The sequence below is a fragment of the Phaseolus vulgaris genome, chromosome 11 (assembly GCF_051622355.1).
Source record: "Phaseolus vulgaris cultivar YP4 chromosome 11, ASM5162235v1, whole genome shotgun sequence".
Classification (NCBI taxonomy): domain Eukaryota; kingdom Viridiplantae; phylum Streptophyta; class Magnoliopsida; order Fabales; family Fabaceae; genus Phaseolus; species Phaseolus vulgaris.
This window is the reverse complement of record NC_143508.1, coordinates 2511862-2531161: the sequence shown is the minus strand read 5'-3', so window position 1 is coordinate 2531161 and position 19300 is coordinate 2511862. Positions and strand designations below refer to the sequence as shown.

General features: G+C 23.9%; 4 long non-coding RNA genes and 1 pseudogene across 4 annotated transcripts; 4 read left to right on the top strand and 1 right to left on the bottom strand.

Moving 5' to 3' along the window:
• The window catches only part of LOC150022964 (serine carboxypeptidase-like 35), a 114390-nt pseudogene extending 96233 nt beyond the window's left edge, over positions 1-18157 (bottom strand).
• On the top strand, positions 5868-6480 carry LOC150022967 (uncharacterized). The gene is made up of 2 exons (XR_016517153.1): positions 5868-6012; positions 6235-6480. It is a non-coding gene; the product is annotated as an uncharacterized LOC150022967 (long non-coding RNA).
• LOC150022966 (uncharacterized) lies at positions 9084-9703 on the top strand. Its single transcript, XR_016517794.1, has 2 exons — positions 9084-9234; positions 9455-9703. It is a non-coding gene; the product is annotated as an uncharacterized LOC150022966 (long non-coding RNA).
• On the top strand, positions 11883-12523 carry LOC150022965 (uncharacterized). The gene is made up of 2 exons (XR_016517783.1): positions 11883-12053; positions 12275-12523. It is a non-coding gene; the product is annotated as an uncharacterized LOC150022965 (long non-coding RNA).
• LOC137832956 (uncharacterized) lies at positions 15545-16165 on the top strand. Its single transcript, XR_016517134.1, has 2 exons — positions 15545-15700; positions 15920-16165. It is a non-coding gene; the product is annotated as an uncharacterized LOC137832956 (long non-coding RNA).
• Positions 18158-19300: the final 1143 nt, after the last annotated feature.

Genomic DNA, 19300 nt, shown 5'->3' with positions numbered 1-19300 from the left:
ACGATGAAGTTGATGATAATGGAGATTTAGTTCACTTTGCTTTTCTTGTAGAATTAGAACCTGTGAGACTTGCAAAATCAGAACCCGTGAGACTTGCAGATGCCATTCAACACCCTAAATGGCAAAAGGCTATGAATGAAGAATTGATGACGATTGAGAAAAGCAATATCATGACTCACATTGGTTTTAATCTAGATGTTCCAATTAAGATTTATGTTGACAATGTCTGTGCAATTAATCTTGCAAAGAATTCAATTTTTCATCAAAGAAGTAAACACATTGATATTCCAAGTTGGGAAGAACATAATCAAATTGGGATGAGATCAGCTCAACAGTTTTGCAATCTTGTGCAATTACCTTCAATCAGTTTCTACAACCGTTTGTCTCCTCTTATTTTCTTTAATTAGTTCCTACAAAACGTACAACCAATTCTTTTATCACATTATTGCATTTTCTCTCTTGAGTAAAAGTTCGGTGTGTAAAATGAAAACAAGGAATTTCAAAGGTAAAATATAAAATAAAAGTAATAAATTAAATTCAACTTTATATAGCAATGAGTTAAAATATAACAATTTATGCCACTTCATCAATTTGGGTCCCTTTCTGCTTTTTGGGCTATTCATTTTGTTATAAGAGTGAGAGGTGAAGTGAGATGAGAGGTTATAAGAAGTAAGAGGAAAATAAAACTATATGCTAATCAGAGAAATTCTAACCCTCGGCTAAAAGCCTGATTAAACATGAGGAGACTTTGGAATATTGATAAAAAAGGGAACCACGAAAAAAATACAATGGGTACAAATTTAAAAATATTTATAAATTGTTTTTATAGTTAATATTACTAAATTATATTTATCATCATATTGTTGAATATTTTAATTAATGTTTGATAGTTAATATCCATATTAAATATCTTAACATGTGGTATAATATATTAATATATTATTCAATTATAACTTTTAAATAATATATCCTAGTACATATTTTTATGTTTTCATCTTTTTAATGTGATTGTAAAATTTTGTTTCTTAGTTAGGTTTTGTTTTTATCTTTTTAATTTGATTGTTAAATTTTATTGTTAGGTAAATTTTACTTTTTAATAATAACAGTATTTTATATTCCAAAAAGTATTGTATGAGGGAGTTTACATTTATATTCTTTTATTTGATATATAAAGCCAGGTTTTCTAGAAAAGGTGGTGGGGATAGTATAAAATCGGTGACGAATAACAAAATGGTTAGGCTAGAAGGAGGAACCCATACTTTTTAGGAACTGTAGTACGAATCTAAAATCAAAGGTTCTAAATAGTAACTATTGGACTAGTGGAATGGCCCAAGTATTCTACTGAAAGTGGTGTGCATATTGAAATAAGAGTGGAAAATAGTTGTTGGGCCTGCCGAATGTGCTCGGTCTTTTTAGCCAATTTGGTGCGGATATAAAACATTGGCAAATTCCCCCTGCAGCATATCAATTCTAACATCCAACAATCTGCTATTAAATTGACAAAAATATTCCTCTACAATGACGAAAATAACTTTAAACAAAAGGAGGGTGTGGATAAAAATTACTTATGGAACCCTTTTTCTAGAAATATTTGGGATTTAGATTTCTGGAACACATTTTTAAATTCCAAAAAAGAATTGGAAGTTTCAAAAAATATAGGGTGCATGTTAGAATTGATATGGTGCATGAAGAAATTGGCTAAAACATAAGGTTAGCAAATAGAAAAACTAAAACATAAGGTTAGCAAATAGAAAAACTGATGGATCAGCGTAATGGGCCCAACGTTTTTAGAACAAAAGGTATGAAAAAATGAAAACAAGGGGTTTCAAATGTAAAATGTAAAATATAAAATAAAAGTAATAATAAAGCTAGATGTCTTATTTCAAATTATTTATACTGTAATATTTCACTATTTCTTAGTTAAACCTAGATGCATCTTTGATATACTTTGTAAGAAATATACATATGGGTTTTCCATTTTCATACATGCAAGTATATTTAACTTTATTATTCTAATTTTCCACTTTCATCTTTAGTCTTTTATCACACATGCTTGTTAGAGACTTTGTATTTCTTTACAAAAATTTATTAATATATTAAAATGAAGGACGTATTATTACTCAACTTTTTTCATTATCATCATACTCACTAAATTTGACTATTGTTCTTATGCTAAAAATTTTTTTGCCATGAGAAATGCTTGCACTTTTTTTTTTGACTAAAAACTAAAATAAAAGACAAAATTTTGACATTAAACATTAATTCTTGTTATATATATATATTAACGTCCAATTAAAGTTGAGGCTTTTATATCATACTATAGTGAATTATTTAATCAATAATCTCATTGATGATCAAGTCTTTGGACTATCGAATCTAAAATGATTATTCTTTTACAATACAAAGAGATTAATTTTTATCATATGATTGTAAAATATGATAAATAATGACTACTGATGTGGAGACTGGATCTACAATTACCCGTATTGATAATGCTCATGAGGTAAGGTAGTAGATTTACTGCAATTACACATTTATAGTCATTTGGATGAGATAGTTGCAATATTGATCTTTTAGAGTACTGGGAAGGTCAGACTATTAGTATTTTCTCGATTACTTTCATTTAGATCTTCCTTGTTGTAGGTTTGGAATACCACAAAACGCTCTTGTTGCAATTCTTTTGACAACAAGGTAGCAAATTCAAGTAGTTCAACTGCCCCAAAATATCAATGGATATAGTCTAAATTCTTATTTTCCATAAATTTCCTTTTTGTTAGTGGAGATGGGACTCTGTCGGTTTGCAATCTTCAAAGAAATACAGTAAGTTGAATACATGTTTTCTGGTTCCTTTTAAAGCATAAATTATCTTTATTTATTTCATGAATTTTAACCACCCTTTCCTGATTTATTGAAAGGTGCAAACTCGATCTGAATTTTCTAAAGATGACTTGTTGTCTGTTGTTTTAATGAAGGTATCAAAGTCATGACCCATGAATTTACAGTGAATTTTTATGTTTTTATAGGACTTTTTTTAAATATTTCTGTCTTTCTTTGTACTGGAAGGTGTATTGTGTTTGACACTAACCTCTTAAATGATCACATGACCAATGTTTACATTTCAAAAATCATTCTATTGTATTCATGGGATGCTTCAAGAATTGTAGGTATATGACGTAGAATGTATCTGAATTAAATAAATGATCAAAATGTTGTTTCTGGAGGAGAGGCTGAGAGGCCTTAACTGAATGTTTTTCTTAGCATGTATGTATTTCTTGTTGTACTGATGTTCTAACTAATTGGTTTCAAATTCAGTGGTCGGTTTATTGATTTCTCTTCCAAATGTTGAAGGTGAATAAACAACATAACACATATTTTTCAGCCTTAGTAGATTTTTTATCATTCTTAGATGTTGTAATAAACTTTCTTTGTTGTTATTCTTAGGTTGATTAAGATAGAATTATTACCGGATCAGAGAATGGAATTATCAATCAAGTGAGTCTTTTCTTGTTGGAGAGCATTGTACCTCTTTTATGAATTGTACTTCAATCTTTTATTTCTTATATTCTCTGTTTCAATTATAATGGTGTTATTTTTTTCCAGCTTGGTCGGGATATTATCCAACAGAGTCATCCAGCCAATAGCTGAAGATTAGATTGTCCTATCCTATTGAGTGTCTTGGTAACATATTGTCTTTTCCACCCTTCCACTCTTATATTCTCTGTTTCAGTTATATTGGTAGCTTCACTTATAATTTCTTTGGTCTTGTAACATTCGTTCATGATAAGAAGTTTCTTGGAAGCATCACATGATAAAATGTTAAATGTACGTACTTCTCTGTTCTAATTCCTTAAGATCTAATGGAATTTTTCCTCTGTCACATTTATACTAGGCAGTCATTATTGTGATTGACATAAACCTGTCCTTTCTGATTTTACTCTGACTTCTTAACATTTGTATGAAGAAATGTTGTCTCAAATATAAAGGTCTAAGGTGTTTAGGATTTTTTAGTAAAATCAGTTTGCAAGCTTTTTCGAATAGTAGATTTTAGCAATATCTCTAGCAGTCTAGATTAATTGGGATTGTCACTAACAATTGAAAAGGGGACAATTCATGGTATGTGCGATCTAGTTGGAGGGCTTATAATGATGTTTTATACCATATGTTGATTATTTGTATTTGTATAATGGGTCTGTGAAAGTTATAGTTTATGGCATTTAAATATATAAGTTAAATCAGTTAATTCATCATATTGTCAGAGTATTAAAAAGAATACAGAACATATATGTATGTTAACATACTGGTTCCATGAGTTTGCAATGATTTGGCTTAAAATATAGTCTCCCAATCTGATGTATCTTTGTTAATAATAATATAAGGTGGGTAATTATAAAAAATGTAAACAATTGATTGTATGTGTGTCTTTATTTTACTGTAATTTTATAGCTTGTACTAAAGAAATTGTCGTTTGAACATCCTCGATTGTTCTTTTGTGGAGCTATAGGATTTGGATATCATACTACAAGATACATACAGGAAAAACACAAACAAATGAAAGTGCAGTGGTTGATAGTGATGAAGATGAAATGGAAGTAGATAAGAGATGATTTACGATGGATGTGAATGTTATAGATGTCCATCACTAAAGAGTAAAGTCACATTATGGTTTTGGAAGGGAATGTATATGTTGTGCTTCAATTTGTGTAGAAAACTTTGTTACAGGGAACAAGAGAAAGAATGCAAATAATGAGCAAGCCTTTGTTCGAACAACTTCTTTGCTGATAAGAGATTTGAATGGAATTTTGTTTAATGTGATGAGACGACCCACAAGAAGAAGAAGTACCAGAAGTCTCGCAAACACAGGAAATGGACTCTGCTGTGGTTTCAAGAAATTTAAATTAAAGCATTAAAAGTAAAGTTATAAATTTCAATTCAGGAAACTTTCTGCGTTGGGTTTGAGTTATTAACGATGTCACCTTACGAAAAGTTTAAAGATTAAAGCAAAGAAATGTGTTTTTAAGTGTGATTGACAAATGAAGTTCTTCAAGCGAAGGATTGTAAACTAATTAAAGCTTGAAATGATAAAATAAAGAATCAAAGAAAAAGTATAAATAAAAGATTTAAATTGTGAGATCTACAATAGAAAAAAATAATAATTAAAAACTAATTTTTATAAACCAAAATAATTAGTTAGAATATTGTCTAAGTCATTATTAGTAAAAAATTATAAAGTAGTCTTTATTATAATTTTTAAATTGATCTCTATTATTCTTTTTAAAGACTATTTTAGAATCTAAAATAGTAGTACATAAAATCTTGATGGTTAACTTAAATACCAATTTACAAACTATTTTATAAGTTTTTATTAATAATATGAAGCATTTTAGATACCAATAGTTTTTTAGTCTTTAAACAATAATTTAACTTAATCAATATAATAAATAATTATATTTTATTTTTAAATTTAGTTGCAATTTTATGATTTTATATAATTATAACCAAACTAGCATAAAATCTGAACAATGATGTAACATGCTTATTTTGGTAAAATGTTGTTATCAAGTTGAAAATTATTAATTTTGAGTTAGCTGTATTAAAAGCATTAAATGCTAAGGATAATTGTATTTAAAATATTATAGTAAGTTTAACCAAAACAAACTAAGAAATATCCAAAAAAGGAAAAAAGATGTTGTAGGAATTAAATGGTTGAATTTTGTCATTTATTTAATTTGTAACATAATACATTAACAAATTAAAACAACATTAAGTATATTAAGTAACGCAATTATGAAATTAAAATTTCATTGAAACTACAATCATCTAGAAATAACTATAAGAATTACTCTTTGCACTAAGATTTAGACACTCACACTAGTACATTTGAGAACTGTGATCAAGTATTTCTAAATCACACAGAGAAACACCTTTATTTCAAGAACACTCTTGCAATGGCTTTCCATTTCAATCAAACAATTTTCTTGGGAATTGTGATCGTTGCTATGGTTCTACCTCAAGGTAATTAGTAAAATGATTTCATATTTTAGTTTGATTATGGCATATAACTTTCATGATTTTTTTTAAAGGTACTTTCTAGTCAACATTAAAGGATAAGGCAAAATAAAGTAGTTAATGATTTTGTATCCATTTTATATGTTGAAAACTAAGATAATAAATGGAATAAATTTATTTACAAAACATGTGAACTTGTTTTTTTTTTTTTCTTTTTTGTGAAAGAAGTGATCGTTGCAGAGCCGGTTACTGGAGCACTACTAACAACACAAAGTGATGCACCACTAGATTGTAGTACAATAAAATGTGTTATAGGTCCAGAAGATTGTGATGATTGTTGCACCTTACAAAACCACAAGAGTGGATCATGTGCCAAAAAAGGCTATTATTATTTTTGTCAATGTCAGGACTAAACTTATATTGTATTCGTTCATGTTTTATGATCAAAGTTTAATAAAATTGATATTTTTTTAATTATTATCTTATTCCAATAACAATAAAGGTTTAGGCTAGCATTTATGTGAAAAATTAGTAAAAAATAAATAAATTTGCAAGGTAAGGAATTATTAGAAAAATAATTACAATTTCATATAAAATATGAGATAGAAAATATAATATAATCTAAAAAAGATCCAAGAGAATTTGTTACTTTTGTCTTCAAGAAATTACATTAAAAAAAAAGGTATATGAATTTGTTATTTAAACAAGTCAATCTCGTTTTAGAGTGAGTAATATTTTTAAAATAGTGATTTTTTTCTCTATAAATTATCACTTAAATGATTTTTTATTGCTTGAAGAAAGGGACATCTAAGTTTTTTTTTTTAATTAAATAAATTTAAGTGAGGGTTCTAACACAAGTTATATTCTCGTATTTTTACAATGCATTTTACTTTGACTTTGATTGTATGGTCATAGTACTTAATGTTATATTCCATGTTTCGAACATGAATATGGAATTCATTTATATTGTTATGTTATTATGTTATTTATCAAATAGTTTGACATGTGATGAAGTAACTTAAAAGAGTTCATACAAACACTTATGTACATCAAATCATTTGTGTTAAATATACAATCCAAAAATGAAATATCCTATACTAATAAAAGTGTATCTTTAAATAAGAAGAAATTTAAATATTTAGAACATCATCTTAAGGTAGAACTAAGGGATGTACAAAAACTTAAATGACATTATAATTGTTACATGACTATCCACAATTTGTTTCTATTAAAAAAAATGATATATGTTATAAAAAAACATATTTTCCCAATTTAAATTATATGTATTATTTGTAGCTATAAAGATAAAAAAGGACAATATAACTAAAATAATATTGTATCATTTAGTAGTAAGAATTTGTATGTGATCTTAGCAAGGATATTAAATTTAAGACCAAATTTTATAAATAAATAAAAAACATGTTTTTGGAGTATGTGTAACATGTCGAGGGTAATTAGACAATTGATCTTAAGAAAACAATATTTTTTTTTTATAATCAATCACTAAACAAAACCAATTTTAGAGATAAAAAATAATTAGTTGTTATAATGACAAAATTAGATATTATTTTAGAGGCTAAAAAATATTGGTATCTAAATTATTATTTATTATTGATAAATAGATTTTAAATTAGTATCTAATTAACCACACATAAGTTTTAGCTACCAATTATTTAGATTTTAAGGTTGATATCTAAAACGTTGGTATCTAATTAGATACCAATTTACAAACTACTTTATAAGTTTTTATTAATAATATGAAGCATTTTAGATACCAATAGTTTTTTAGTCTTTAAACAAAAATTTATCTTAATCAATATAATAAATAATTATTTTTTATTTCTAAATTTAGTTGCAATTTTATGATTTTAAATAATTATAACCAAACTTGCATAAAATCTTAACAATGATGTAACTACTTATTTTGGTAAAATGTTATTATCAAGTTGAAAATTATTAATTTTGAGTTAGCTGTATTAAAAGCATTAAATGATAAGGATAATTGCATTTAAAATATTATAGTAAGTTTAACCAAAACAAACCAAATATATCCAGAAACCGAAAACAGATGTTGTAGAAATTAAATGGTTGAATTTTGTCATTTATTTAATTTGTAACATAATAAATTAACAAATTAAAACACCATTAAGTATATTAAGTAACACAAATTTGAAATTAAAATTCCATTAAGTATAGTTTTTAAGTCTTTAAAAAATAATTTAACTTAATCAATATAATAAATAATTATTTTTTATTCTAAATTTAGTTGCAATTGTATGATTTTATATAATTATAACCAAACTTGCATAAAATCTTAACAATGATGTAACATGCTTATTTTGGTAAAATGTTGTTATCAAGTTGAAAATTATTAATTTTGAGTTAGATGTATTAAAATTATTAAATGCTGATGATAATTGTATTTAAAATATTATAGTAAGTTTAACCAAAACAAACTAAAAATATCCAAAAACCGAAAAAAGATGTTGTAGGAATTAAATGGTTGAATTTTGTCATTTATTTAATTTGTAACATAATACATTAACAAATTAAAACACCATTAAGTATATTAAGTAACGCAATTATGAAATTAAAATTCCATTAAGTTTAGTTTTTTAGTCCTTAAATAATAATTTAACTTAATCAATATAATAAATAACTATTTTTTTATTTCTAAATTTAGTTCCAATTTTATGATTTTATATAATTATAACCAAACTTGCATAAAATCTTAACAATGATGTAACGTGGTTACTTTGGTAAAATGTTGTTATCAAGTTGAAAATTATTAATTTTGAGTTAGCTGTATTAAAAGCATTAAATGCTAAGGATAAATGTATTTAAAATATTATAGTAAGTTTAACCAAAACAAACAAAAATATCCAAAAATGGAAAAAAGATGTTGTAGGAATTAAATGGTTGAATTTTGTCATTTATTTAATTTGTAACATAATACATTAACAAATTAAAACACCATTAAGTATATTAAGTAACACAATTATGAAATTAAAATTCCATTGAAACTACAATCATCTAAAAATAACTATAAGAATTACTCTTTGCACTAAGATTTAGACACTCACACTAGTACATTTGAGAACTGTGATCAAGTATTTCTAAATCACGCAGAGAAACATCTTTATTTCAAGAACATTCTTGCAATGGCTTTCCATTTCAATCAAACAATTTTCTTGGGAATTGTGATCGTTGCTATGGTTCTACCTCAAGGTAATTAGTAAAATGATTTCATATTTTAGTTTGATTATGGCATATAACTTTCATATTTTTTTTAAAGGTACTTTCTAGTCAACATTAAAGGATAAGGCAAAATAAAGTAGTTAATGATTTTGTATCAATTTTATATGTTGAAAACTAAATAATAAATGGAATAAATTTATTTACAAAACATGTGAACTTGTTTTTTTTTTTTCTTTTTTTGTGAAAGAAGTGATCGTTGCAGAGCCTGTTACTGGAGCACCACTAACAACACAAAGTGATGCACCAGTAGATTGTAGTACAATAAAATGCGTTATAGGTCCAGAAGATTGTCATGATTGTTGCACCTTACAACACCACAAGACTGGATCATGTGCCAAAAAAGGCTATTATTATTTTTGTCAATGTCAGGACTAAACTTATAATGTATTCATACATGTTTTATGATCAAAGTTTAATAAAATTGATAGTTTTTTAATTATTATCTTATTCCAATAACAATAAAAGTTTAGGCTAGTATTTATGTGAAAAATTAGTTAAAAGTAAATAAATTTGCAAGGTAAGGAATTATTAGAAAAAGAATTACAATTTCATAGATAATATGAGATAGAAAATATAATGTAATCTAAAAAAAATCCAGAGAATTTGTTACTATTATCTTCAAGAAATTACTTTAAAAAAAAGTATATGAATTTGTTATTTAAACAAGTCAATCTCGTTTTAGAGTGAGTAATATTTTTAAAATAGTGATTTTTTTCTCTATAAATTATCACTTAAATGATTTTTTATTGCTTGAAGAAAGGGACATCTAAGTTTTTTTTTAATTAAATAATATCATTTAAGTGAGGGTTCTAACACAAGTTATATTCTCGTATTTTTATAATGCATTTTACTTTGACTTTGATTGTATGGTCATAGTACTTAATGTTATATTCCATGTTTCGAACATGAATATTGAATTCATTTATATTGTTATGTTATTATGTTATATATCAAATAGTTTGACATGTGATGAAGTAACTTAAAAGAGTTCATACAAACACTTATGTACATCAAATCATTTGTGTTAAATATACAATCCAAAAATGAAATATCCTATAATAATAAAAGTGTATCTTTAAATAAGGAGAAATTTAAACATTTAGAACATCATTTTAAGGTAGAATTAATGGATGTACAAAAACTTAAATGACATTATAATTGTTACATGACTATCCACAATTTGTTTCTATTAAAAATAAAAATAAAAATATGATATATGTTATAAAAAAAAAACATATTTTCCCAATTTAAATTATATGTATTATTTGTAACTATAAAGATAAAAAAGAACAATATAACTAAAATAATTTTGTATCATTTTGTAGTAAGAATTTGTATGTGATATTAGCATGGATATTAAATTTAAGATCAAATTTTATAAATAAATAAAAAAAACATGTTTTTGGAGTATGTGTAACATGCCGAGGGTAATAAGACTATTGATCTTAAGAAAACAATATTTTTTTTTATAATCAATCACTAAAAAAACCAATTTTAGAGATAAAAAATAATTAGTTGTTATAATGACAAAATTAGATATTATTTTAGAGGCTAAAAAATTATTGGTATCTAAATTATTATTTATTATTGATAAATAGATTTTAAATTGGTATCTAATTAACCACACATAAGTTTTAGCTACTAATTATTTAGATTTTAAGGTTGATATCTAAAACGTTGTTATCTAATTAGATACCAATTTACAAACTACTTTATAAGTTTTTATTTATAATATGAAGCATTTTAGATACCAATAGTTTTTTAGTCTTTAAACTAAAATTTAACTTAATCAATATAATAAATAATTATTTTTTATTTCTAAATTTAGTTGCAATTTTATGATTTTATATAATTATAACCAAACTTGCATAAAATCTTAACAATGATGTAACTACTTATTTTGGTAAAATGTTATTATCAAGTTGAAAAATATTAATTTTGAGTTAGCTGTATTAAAAGCATTAAATGATAAGGATAATTGTATTTAAAATATTATAGTAAGTTTAACCAAAACAAACTAAAAATATCCAAAAACCGAAAAAAGATGTTGTAGAAATTAAATGGTTGAATTTTGTCATTTATTTAATTTGTAACATAATACATTACCAAATTAAAACACCATTAAGTATATTAAGTAACACAATTTTGAAATTAAAATTCCATTAAGTATAGCTTTTTAGTCTTTAAACAATAATTTAACTTAATCAATATAGTAAATAATTATTTTTTATTTCTAAATTTAGTTGCAATTTTATGATTTTATATAATTATAACCAAACTTGCATAAAATCTTAACAATGATGTAACATGCTTATTTTGGTAAAATGTTGTTATCAAGTTGAAAATTATTAATTTTGAGTTAGCTGTATTAAAATTATTAAATGCTGAGGATAATTGTATTTAAAATATTATAGTAAGTTTAACCAAAACAAACTAAAAATATCCAAAAATCGAAAAAAGATGTTGTAGGAATTAAATGGTTGAATTTTGTCATTTATTTAATTTGTAACATAATACATTAACAAATTAAAACACCATTAAGTATATTAAGTAACGCAATTATGAAATTAAAATTCCATTGAAACTACAATTATCTAGAAATAACTATAAGAATTACTCTTTGCACTAAGATTTAGACACTCACACTAGTACATTTGAGAACTGTGATCAAGTATTTCTAAATCACACAGAGAAACACCTTTATTTCAAGAACACTCTTGCAATGGCTTTCCATTTCAATCAAACAATTTTCTTGGGAATTGTGATCGTTGCTATGGTTCTACCTCAAGGTAATTAGTAAAATGATTTCATATTTTAGTTTGATTATGGCATATAACTTTCATGATTTTTTTTTAAAGGTACTTTCTAGTCAACATTAAAGGATAAGGCAAAATAAAGTAGTTAATGATTTTGTATCCATTTTATATGTTGAAAACTAAGATAATAAATGGAATAAATTTATTTACAAAACATGTGAACTTGTTTTTTTTTTCTTTTTTTGTGAAAGAAGTGATCGTTGCAGAGCCTGTTACTGGAGCACCACTAACAACACAAAGTGATGCACCAGTAGATTGTAGTACAATAAAATGCGTTATAGGTCCAGAAGATTGTCATGATTGTTGCACCTTACAACACCACAAGACTGGATCATGTGCCAAAAAAGGCTATTATTATTTTTGTCAATGTCAGGACTAAACTTATAATGTATTCGTTCATGTTTTATGATCAAAGTTTAATAAAATTGATAGTTTTTTAATTATTATCTTATTCCAATAACAATAAAAGTTTAGGCTAGCATTTATGTGAAAAATTAGTAAAAAATAAATAAATTTGCAAGGTAACGAATTATTAGAATAAAAATTACAATTTCATAGATAATGAGATAGAAAATATAATGTAATCTAAAAAAAATCCAGAGAATTTGTTACTATTATCTTCAAGAAATTACTTTAAAAAAAAGGTATATGAATTTTTTATTTAAACAAGTCAATCTCGTTTTAGAGTGTGTAATATTTTTAAAATAGTGATTTTTTTCTCTATAAATTATCAATTAAATGATTTTTTATTGCTTGAAGAAAGGGACATGTAAGTTTTTTTTTAATTAAATAATATCATTTAAGTGAGGGTTCTAACACAAGTTATATTCTCGTATTTTTATAATGCATTTTACTTTGACTTTGATTGTATGGTCATAGTACTTAATGTTATATTCCATGTTTCGAACATGAATATTGAAATCATTTATATTGTTATGTTATTATGTTATATATAAAATAGTTTGACATGTGATGAAGTAACTTAAAAGAGTTCATACAAACACTTATGTATATCAAATCATTTGTGTTAAATATACAATCCAAAAATGAAATATCCTATAATAATAAAAATGTATCTTTAAATAAGAAGAAATTTAAATATTTAGAACATCATTTTAAGGTAGAACTAATGGATGTACAAAAACTTAAATGACATTATAATTGTTAGATGACTATCCACAATTTGTTTCTATTAAAAATAAAAATAAAAATATGATATATGTTATAAAAAAAAACATATTTTCCCAATTTAAATTATATGTATTATTTGCAGCTATAAAGATAACAAAAAGGACAATATAACTAAAGTAATATTGTATCATTTAGTAGTAAGAATTCGTATGTGATCTTAGCATGGATATTAAATTTAAGACCAAATTTTATAAATAAATAAAAAAACATGTTTTTGGAGTATGTGTAACATGCCAGGGTAATAAGACAATTGATCTTAAGAAAACAATATTTTTTTTTATCAATCACTAAAAAAACCAATTTTAGAGATAAAAAATAATTAGTTGTTATAATGACAAAAATAGATATTATTTTAGAGGCTAAACAATTATTGGTATCTAAATTATTATTTATTATTGATAAATAGATTTTAAATTGGTATCTAATTAACCACACATAAGTTTTAGCTACTAATTATTTAGATTTTAAGGTTGATATCTAAAAAGTTGGTATCTAATTAGATACCAATTTACAAACTAATTTATAAGTTTTTATTAATAATATGAAGCATTTTAGATACCAATAGTTTTTTAGTCTTTAAACAAAAATTTAACTTAATCAATATAATAAATAATTATTTTTTATTTCTAAATTTAGTTGCAATTTTATGATTTTATATAATTATAACCAAACTTGCATAAAATCTTAACAATGATGTAACTACTTATTTTGGTAAAATGTTGTTATCAAGTTGAAAATTATTAATTTTGAGTTAGCTGTATTAAAAGCATTAAATGATAAGGATAGTTGTATTTAAAATATTATAGTAAGTTTAACCAAAACAAACCAAAATTATCCAAAAACAGAAAAAAGATGTTGTAGAAATTAAATGGTTGAATTTTGTCATTTATTTAATTTGTAACATAATAAATTAACAAATTAAAACACCATTAAGTATATTAAGTAACACAAATTTGAAATTAAAATTCCATTAAGTATAGTTTTTAAGTCTTTAAACAATATTTTAACTTAATCAATATAATAAATAACTATTTTTTATTTCTAAATTTAGTTCCAATTTTATGATTTTATATAATTATAACCAAACTTGCATAAAATCTTAACAATGATGTAACTGCTTATTTTGGTAAAATGTTATTATCAAGTTGAAAATTATTAATTTTGAGTTAACTGTATTAAAAACATTAAATGATAAGGATAATTGCATTTAAAATATTATAGTAAGTTTAACCAAAGCAAACCAAATATATCCAGAAGCCGAAAAAAGATATTGTAGAAATTAAATGGTTGAATTTTGTCATTTATTTAATTTGTAACATAATAAATTAACAAATTAAAACACCATTAAGTATATTAAGTAACACAAATTTGAAATTAAAATTCCATTAAGTATAGTTTTTAAGTCTTTAAACAATAATTTAACTTAATCAATATAATAAATAATTATTTTTTATTTCTAAATTTAGTTGCAATTTTATGATTTTATATAATTATAACCAAACTTGCATAAAATCTTAACAATGATGTAACATGCTTATTTTGGTAAAATGTTGTTATCAAGTTGAAAATTATTAATTTTGAGTTAGATGTATTAAAATTATTAAATGCTGAGGATAATTGTATTTAAAATATTATAGTAAGTTTATCCAAAACAAACTAAAAATATCCAAAAACCGAAAAAAGATGTTGTAGGAATTAAATGGTTGAATTTTGTTATTTATTTAATTTGTAACATAATACATTAACAAATTAAAACACCATTAAGTATATTAAGTAACGCAATTATAAAATTAAAATTCCATTAAGTATAGTTTTTTAGTCTTTAAATAATAATTTAACTTAATTAATATAATAAATAACTATTTTTTATTTCTAAATTTAGTTCCAATTTTATGATTTTATATAATTATAACCAAACTTGCATAAAATCTTAACAATGATGTAACGTGCTTACTTTGGTAAAATGTTGTTATCAAGTTGAAAATTATTAATTTTGAGTTAGCTGTATTAAAAGCATTAAATGCTAAGGATAATTGTATTTAAAATATTATAGTAAGTTTAACCAAAATAAACTAAAAATATCCAAAAATGGAAAAAAAGATGTTGTAGGAATTAAATGGTTGAATTTTGTCATTTATTTAATTTGTAACATAATACATTAACAAATTAAAACAACATTAAGTATATTAAGTAACGCAATTATGAAATTAAAATTCCATTGAAACTACAATCATCTAGAAATAACTATAAGAATTACACTTTGCACTAAGATTTAGACACTCACACTAGTACATTTGAGAACTGTGATCAAGTATTTCTAAATCACGCAGAGAAACACCTTTATTTCAAGAACACTCTTGCAATGGCTTTCCATTTCAATCAAACAATTTTCTTGGGAATTGTGATCGTTGCTATGGTTCTACCTCAAGGTAATTAGTAAAATGATTTCATATTAAAGTTTGATTATGGCATATAACTTTAATGATTTTTTTTAAAGGTACTTTCTAGTCAACATTAAAGGATAAGGCAAAATAAAGTAGTTAATGATTTTGTATCCATTTTATATGTTGAAAACTAAGATAATAAATGGAATAAACTTATTTACAAAACATGTGAACTTGTTTTTTTTTTCTTTTTTGTGAAAGAAGTGATCGTTGCAGAGCCTGTTACTGGAGCACCACTAACGACACAAAGTGATGCACCTGTAGATTGTAGTACAATAAAATGCGTTATAGGTCCAGAAGATTGTCATGATTGTTGCACCTTACAACACCACAAGACTGGATCATGTGCCAAAAAAGGCTATTATTATTTTTGTCAATGTCAGGACTAAACTTATAATGTATTCGTTCATGTTTTATGATCAAAGTTTAATAAAATTGATAGTTTTTTAATTATTATCTTATTCCAATAACAATAAAAGTTTAGGCTAGCATTTATGTGAAAAATTAGTAAAAAATAAATAAATTTGCAAGGTAAGGAATTATTAGAAAAAGAATTACAATTTCATAGAAAATATGAGATAGAAAATATAATGTAATCTAAAAAAAAATCCAGAGAATTTGTTACTATTATCTTCAAGAAATTACTTTAAAAAAAAGGTATATGAATTTGTTATTTAAACAAGTCAATCTCGTTTTAGAGTGAGTAATATTTTTAAAATAGTGATTTTTTTCTCTATAAATTATCACTTAAATGATTTTTGATTGCTTGAAGAAAGGGACATCTAAGTTTTTTTTAATTAAATAATATCATTTAAGTGAGGTTTCTAACACAAGTTATATTCTCGTATTTTTACAATGCATTTTACTTTGACTTTGATTGTATGGTGATAGTACTTAATGTTATATTTCATTTTTCGAACATGAATATTGAATTCATTTATATTGTTATGTTATTATGTTATTTATCAAATAGTTTGACATGTGATGAAGTAACTTAAAAGAGTTCATACAAACACTTATGTACATCAAATCATTTGTGTTAAATATACAATCCAAAAATGAAATATCCTATACTAATAAGAAGAAATTTAAATATTTAGAACATCATTTTAAGGTAGAACTAATGGATGTACAAAAATTTAAATGACATTATAATAATATGAAGCATTTTAGATACCAATAGTTTTTTAGTCTTTAAACAAAAATTTAACTTAATCAATGTAATAAATAATTATTTTTTATTTTTAAATTTAGTTGCAATTTTATGATTTTATATAATTATAACCAAACTTGCATAAAATCTTAACAATGATGTAAGTGCTTATTTTGGTAAAATGTTATTATCAAGTTGAAAATTATTAATTTTGAGTTAGCTGTATTAAAAGCATTAAATGATAAGGATAATTGTATTTAAAATATTATAGTAAGTTTAACCAAAACAAACTAAAAATATCCAAAAACCGAAAAAAGATGTTGTAGGAATTAAATGGTTGAATTTTGTCATTTAATTGATTAATTATATCAGTAATTGATTAATTAGTAACTTGTACCTTAATTATTAAAACATTGGAAATAAGTTGTAAAAGCATTATATGAATGAAAATTAATTAGAGATTTCTTACCTCCATAACTCTCTCCTACAATATAAAATTCATTGGATCTGAAGTTTGAAAATCTTTTAAACCATCCAACCAAAAATTCATAGTTGTCAGAAGCAGACACTTTATCACCAAGCTCACTTAAGTCTTTGGAATTGTTAGTATAGGAAAAACCAACACCAATGGGTGAGTCCAGAAATATGATGTTTGCAACTGAAAAATTAAGAAAAGATAACACGAAATTATGCTTCCAAAAACTAATATTGAAGTCAATTAATATTAATTAGTAGGAAACACGTAAATAATATTGAAGTGTTTACTCTAAAAAAAATCCTAAAATATAATTTATATAATTTTATATGTAGTAAATTATAAAATAAACAAAATAATTAAGTATTAATAGAATAATCATTAAACTATTAAAGGAGTATGGTGGTATATGATTTTCATAATATAGATGTAATTTATTAGATATAATTTTAATGAGCAATAAACTTAAACTGGTAATTATTTATTAAATTTTGATTGTAGACTCCTTAATTTGATAGGTGTTCAAATATTTTTTTTATTAAGTATTGTCTATTGGAATGTCTTTTTCATTCATTTAAATTTATACATTAAATAAAAACATTTTAGGAGTTTTTTTAAAAAATAAAAACATTTATAATTCACTTATGATGATAAATATAATGTAAACTATAAAAATAATTTATAAATATTTTTAAAATTGTGATGATTATGTCACTAGTATCATTCCTTTTGCTGTTGAATGCGAGAAATTGGTGGGTATAGTATAAAGCGGGTGAGGAATAGCAAAACGGTTGGGCTAGGCAGAAGAACCCATCATTTTTAGGGATAGTACTGGGGATATAAAATCTGAAGTTGTAAATAGTAACTATTGGGCCAGCTGAACGTGCCCAGGCTTTTTAGCCAATTTGGTGCGGATATAAAATCGTAATGTTAGCAGATAGAAAAACTGGAACAGGCTAATGGGCCTACATTTTTTAGAACTGAGCGTTTAGATAAATGAAAACAAGGGCTTCCAAAAGTAAAAGTAATAATAAAAAATAGAGGCTTAAGAACTTGTTCACCTAAAAACATTTCAAATATAATTTTTATTAATATTTATGGAAATGCTAATCAAATATTAAGAAACTTCAGAGTGATGAGTATACTAAAATTTTATTTTATGGTTCATAATTTCAAAATTCAGATTTAATTATTTTTTAAATTGTTATTTTGTTTAAAATATTAATATGCAAAAATAATTCTGGGTAGATGAATCAAACTAAATAATATTTTTTAGTGTATATCTATTTTATTTATTTGTTAGTATTTCCAATTTCGTTAGCTTTTTATATTTTTTTCAAATTAATTCTACTGTATTATTTTAATATTTCTCAATTAAACTTAGATGCATCTTAGTATACTTTGTAAAAAATATATATATGAGCTTCCCATTTTTATACATGCACATATATATAACTTTATTATTTTAAAATAAATTTTCTATTCATTTATCCAACAATGTTTGTAAGAGACTTTTTATTGTTTTATAAAATTTTATTCATATAATACAATGAAGGACGATTATTACCAATTTTTCCATTATCGTTATACTTACCAAATTTAACTGTTGTTCTTATGTCACAATATTTTTTATAAGAAAGTTTTGACATCAAATATTAATTATCGTTATATATATATATATATATATAATTAAGCTATACAAATATTAAAATACAAGTATGTTGCCTAACATACTTTTGATAGAAAATCCACACTTAATATTCTGTTTTATTATTGCTAACGATAAAAAAAATTACACTCCCATTTTCTTTACCAAGTATATTTACAGTTTTTTTATAAAAAAGATACAATTAATATAGGTTGATGTTAATGGTTTTAAAGGTTTTATGTGTATACCTTTTCACAATAAAAACATTATTTATATCAATATTTGACCCGTCTAAACCAATAAATAAAT